Source organism: Bidens hawaiensis, unplaced genomic scaffold, assembly GCF_021521415.1.
Source record: "Bidens hawaiensis isolate Kalapana, Puna unplaced genomic scaffold, B.hawaiensis_p1.1 tig00001016_1, whole genome shotgun sequence".
In the NCBI taxonomy this organism is placed as follows: Eukaryota; Viridiplantae; Streptophyta; class Magnoliopsida; order Asterales; family Asteraceae; genus Bidens; species Bidens hawaiensis.
In genome coordinates this window covers 1842908-1849008 of record NW_027491059.1, presented here as the reverse complement: position 1 = coordinate 1849008, position 6101 = coordinate 1842908, and positions in this window count along the sequence as shown.

Sequence of the window (6101 nt, the reverse complement as noted above, 5' to 3'; positions counted from 1 at the left end):
TCTAGGCAACATAAGTGAAGATCTTGTTCGCGCCGCTTTCATCCAGGGCGCCGAATACCCAGAGCTTATCCGCACGTTGACGGGTAAGGACGGCATGCCATCCACATGGGATGCCATCATGACGGCGGCCAAGCGCTTTGCCGAGACGGAGAAGCAACTGGGTAGAGATCTTCCCCAGAGTACACACCTCTACACGCAGAGGACCAGAGAAAACAATGTTCGGATCGCCCGGCAGAACAAAAAGAGGAAGCTAGGTATTTGGCAGTCAAGGGTAAACTTTGACACCTCATCCAGCTCTCGCCCTCTTGTTGGCGGAAGGGATAACACGCACCCTTCAAGCCGAAAACACCTGTGGACGCCACTCACCAAAAGCGTCACGGAGATATTTGCCACCGAAAAACTCCCATGGCCAAAAGCTCCAATGATCCGGCAGCGACCTAATGCGGATCAGAGCAAATCCTGTGACTTCCACGGGACAAAGGGTCACAATACAGAGGAGTGTACATCCTTGAAGGATATTGTTGAAACATTCGTCAAGGATGGAAGACTTGCACACCTTGTGGCATCAATCAAGAATGGAGGAAGGAATGATAACCGGTATAAAGGCAACGGACGAAAGCCCGTTGACATCAGCATCCACATGGTTCATGGCAACATCAGAGGAAGAGAAAGACGAACGACAGAACCATGCGAATGGAAGGAAGCTGAGGTGCGCTTCCCGCGAGTGCCTGGAGGACCCAGCAAGGAAGGCCCTATCGTCATCAAAAGCCAGCTTTTCAGGACAAAACCGCATTTCGGACGCCCGATGGCACATTTTGTTATCAAATGATGCCATTCGGACTTAAGAATGTAGGGTCCACATACCAACGCCTGATGGACAAAGAGTTTCATGCCCAAATTGGGAGAAACTTGGAAGTCTACATTGATGATTTAGTCATCAAAAGCCCTGAGCCAGAAGCGATGTTGAAAGACATCGAAGAAACTTTCAACACGCTCAGAAAGATAAACATGAAGCTCAACCCGAGCAAGTGTTGGGATGGAAGAAGGGAAGTTCTTGGGAGTCATTGTTACTAAAGATGGCTTCAGAGCGAACCCTGAAAAGGTCGAAGCCATTATCAAAATGGAATCACCTACTACCATCAAGCAAGCCCAGACACTGAATGGACGCCTAGTCGCACTTAACAGCTTTTTGTCAAACCATGCGGATAGGTCGTTCCCATTCGTGTCAACATTGAGAAACTATTTAAAGAAAACGCACTTCCGCTGGACACCAGAAGCGGAAGCAGCTTTTCAGGAAATTCGGTCACGCTTGATCGAACTCCCAACGCTCACAGCACCAGAAGCGGGGGAGGAATTAATCATATATCTTTCTGCTACAGATAGAGCAACCGGGGCAGTCCAAGAATACACTTACGCTATTCGACTGGATTTTCCAAGTACGAATAACGAAGCCGAGTATGAAGCATTCTTGGCCGGGCTGAGAATTGCGCGTAAAATGGGAGTGAAAAACTTGGAAGCCCACGTGGATTCCATGTTAGTAGCCAACCAAATAAACGGAACGTACACGGCCGTGAACGACACAATGGCCCTGTACCTCGCACAAGCAAAAACCCTTATGCGCGATTTTAATGATTGTAAAGTCATACACGTCAAGCGTAGCGAAAACAAATCTGCGGATGCGTTAAGCAAGCTTGCATCATTAGCCTTCACCCATTTGGGAAAGGACATCCGCATTGAACTCCTTGAAGCACCATCAGTCCCGCACAAGGAAATTTGTGTCATCCAAACCGGCACAGAAACTTGGATGACACCGATAATAAATTACCTTGCAGCGGGTATACTACCAGAGTCAAAAACACAGGCAAGAAAAATACGTTGTAAAGCATTAAACTATCAACTCATCGATGACATCCTTTACAGACGTAACTTTCTTGGCCCACTCTTAAGATGCGTGGACAACCAAGATGCTGACTACCTCCTAAGTGAAGTACACGAAGGCATCTGTGGAGTACACGCAGGTCCACGCGCTGTTGTAGCTAAGCTAAACAACGCGGGATACTTTTGGCCGGGGATGCATACGGATGCGCTGGCATACATCAGAAAGTGTAGGTCTTTCCAGCTCTACGCACCCAACACGCATCGCCCGAAGAATGAACTTATTCCAGTCACCTCTTCATGGCCATTTCAGAAGTGGTCCATCGATGTGACAGGCCCATTTCCTACAGCAGCAGGAAACGTTCAGTTCCTAGTGGTAGCCATCGACTACTTCACCAAGTGGATAGAAGCAAAACCCTTAGCCCAAACAACCGCAAAACATATTAAAAAATTTATTTGGGAATTTATTATTTGTCGTTTTGGACTTCCACAGACTTTGGTGAGTGATAACGGCACCAACTTTGCTGACAAGAAGCTACAAAAGTGGCTGGAAGAACTTCAAATCACCCACACCTTTACCTCAGTGGCACACCCGCAAGGTAACGGTGAGGTGGAAAGAGCAAATAAAAGCATCGTCGAAGGCGTAAAGAAAAGACTCCTGAAACACAGATCCGGCTGGGTAGACGAAGTTCCACACGTCCTTTGGGCAAACAAAACGCTGAAAAAGGCAAGTACGGGAGAAACCCCGTTCAGCCTCACTTATGGCACTGAAGCCATGGTCCCAGTCGAAATTGGTTTGCCCTCACCAAGGGTCTTGATTCAGCCAGAAGACAATGATGCGGAAAGACGGTTAGACCTTATGCTAACCGAGGAACGCAGAGACTTAGCCGCAGCGCGTGAAGAAAACTACAAGCGACAAATGCAAAAATACTACAACACGCGGGTAAAACTCTGCAACTTCAATGTAGGATACTACATATTGCGTAACAACGAGGCTTCAAACCAAGAGCGCCCAGGAAAACTGGCACCGGTCTGGGAAGGACCGTACATTATCAAAGAAGTTTTGGGAAAAGGCGCATACCGGCTCGAAAGGCTCGATGGCACTCCTATCCCAAGAACATGGAACGGAGCTCAATTACGCAAATGTTACATGTAGATCAATTCCAAACTTGTAAAGAAAAGGCCTAGAGCCACTTCTAATGGGAATGAGTCTCCTTTCACATTGTGTTGATAGCCTTACCTTTATACTTATGAACTTCCCACACTGATATGCCGATATTCACCGCATAAATATGGGAAGAAGTAAGTCGTTGCGTGTGGAAGGCGGCAAAACCCGCATAAACACATAAAACGGTAAAAATTTCTAAGGAAAACCTTCACGCAGGTCAGCTATAGGTGAAGTTTGGTCATCCCAATAAATGAAAGTGACGGTCCTACCCGCACAATCATGATAGAGGAAACTGAACATTAACCTATTGGCAACCGCGCGTCGACAGGTTAACTTATTCAAAACACTTAGAAAATTTCAAAGGAAAAGATGAGGAAAACTTCCACGCAGGTCAGATATAGATAAAGTTTAGCCATCCTACTAAGTGAAAGTGACGGTCTTATCCGCACAATCATGAAAGAGGAAGCAAAACTTTAACTTATTATCTGCCACGTTGACAAGTTAACTTATCTAAGTACTCAAGAAATTGCTAAGTTAAAACAAAATATGCGTGAAATAAACAAGGCAAGGCATTAACAAATAATCTTTATTACATCAACATTCAAACATTACAAGAATTGCTGGGTACATACCCGCATACAAGATTAGAAGTCTACAAACATAAAATTCTACTCTAATGGTGGAAAGGGATCTAAAGTATCAAGCTTCAGGACCACTCCCACTTGGACCCGCACCATCAGTAGAGTGTGGCGGTTCAAGGAAAGCTTTGAGGATAGTTAGCCCATCATCAGCAGCAGCGTTTACCTTCTTCACCACCGGATGCGGGAAGGCGGCATACTGATTCACTGCTTGGTCATACGCAGCTTCAGTATCCACATTGTAAAGAGGGAAGTTGGAAGGCGGAATGCCTTGTTCAACAAACCCTAGACCAAGCAAGAAGCCAGCCTTTTCCCCATCCTCATGAGAAGCGTTGAGGGCTGCGCTCATCGCATCGTCATATGATGTGTTCGTGAACACCCGATGCACAACCTAAAAAATAGAAGTATATCAAAAACTCTTCTAAGGAAAAGCGTAAAGAAATTGTGAAACTACGCATACCTGAGACAACGCTTCTCGGAGAAGCCATTCCTTGGTAACCAGAGCCTCTTGGAGGGCAACTTGAGTTTCATTACGGGCGCATTCGGCTTCGTTCTTTGTAAGGTTGGCAAGCAACACATCTTTGGCTGCAGCCTCTTCGACGCCCTTTAGCTTACGCTCAGTGTGGTCAAGCACCCCCCTCTGGTCCAAGATCTCTTGGAGCTTCTTGGCATCTTCCATGGCCAAGGCATCATGAGCCTGCTGGAGCCTCTCTAATTTGACTTTAAGTTCCTCATTCTCGATGCGTAGAGGCTCAGCAGCAGCTTCAGCCTTGGTGGCCCTCTCGGTTGCATTCCGTGCAGTTTCCTTAGCCAACCGAAGCTGTTCATTAACAGCTTGGGCGGCCTTGGAACGGGCCTCGAGACGAGCCTGAACTTCAACCTCAAGGGCCTTGAAGGCCTTCTCCTTCTCCGCAGCAACGGCGGAGAGCCTCCTGTTCTCCTCCCGGACAGCCCGCGCCTGAGCTACTTCTTGGATACGAGCTGCCTTTAACTTGTCGTTTTCACGACAAAGCAGCTTGACGCGCGGCTGCATCCGGGCTACGAGAACGCGGAGCTCATTTGTCAACCTACCCTCTTGGTAGCTTGACATTGCTTCCCCCAGCGCCCCACTTGGGGCGGCGTGGCGCGCCCACTCGACGCATTTCACAGGCGTCCGAAGGGTTGTTCCTCGGCGGATGTTCCATCGTGGAACATACACTTCATTGGAATCCGACACTGCAAAAGCAAAAAGCAGTTAGGAAAAGATGATAAAAAATATATATATAAAATAAAATAATAAAAGGCCAAAATAACCCTACGCACCTGTAGGGTCGACGACAGGCCTGTAGCCGCCAAACCCATCACCCGAACCTAACGGATATCCATCCAAGAGGTCAGGCAGATGGGAAGGAGGCAGAGATTGGCTTGACGCCCCAACCCCGAACATACCTGAAGGACCGGCCGTAGTCGCCGGCGCCGGAGGAGGCATAGCGGAGGCCGCCGTGGTAGAAACCAACGGAGGTGAACTCACTGGAGGTGAACTCACAACCGCGGCCGCGGCTGTGGAAGAATCCACAGAAACACTCACCGCCGGCTCAGTGAAGGAATCAGTGAATATGGCACTAACGGATATCCATCCAAGAGGTCAGGCAGATGGGAAGGAGGCAGAGATTGGCTTGACGCCCCAACCCCGAACATACCTGAAGGACCGGCCGTAGTCGCCGGCGCCGGAGGAGGCATAGCGGAGGCCGCCGTGGTAGAAACCAACGGAGGTGAACTCACCGGAGGTGAACTCACAACCGCGGCCGCGGCTGTGGAAGAATCCACAGAAACACTCACCGCCGGCTCAGTGAAGGAATCAGTGAATATGGCACTGACAGCCGGCGGAGACGTCGTCACAGTTGGAACAGTTGGCTCAACCGGGTGAGCAACTGAACCAACAACTGAAGCAGGCGCAGTCGCCTGGGTCATCGCCTCAGGTAGGTTGACCAAACCTACCGTCATGGGTCCGGAGGTGCTCCTCCCCGCTCCACTCTGGAATGCGGTAGCATCCACGCCTACACAAAGAAGATATATAAGTATAATGGCGGAAATTTATGCAGTTAAGATAAAGGAAGTATACTTACGGGTCCTTTTGAGCTTGAAGGTGCGAACGGGCGGGGACGAACCCGATGGAGCCGGCCTCTTCGTACCGGTCACCGTCGTTGTCCTGGGCTGCTCGGAGGTGACAGCCGTTTCAACCTCCAGAGCAGTGGTCTCAACACCACCCGGGTTCCCCGCCGCCTCTTCACTCTCGGTCTCCGACTCAGACCGGTTCACCTGGTCGGCAGTGGAGGCTACCTTCGCCTTGCCCTTCCCGCCAGCAGCCTTCTTCTTCCGCGCAAGAAAAGGACCATCTGCGGATTCCTCATCAGAAGATGACAAGATTAGAGGAATTCCAG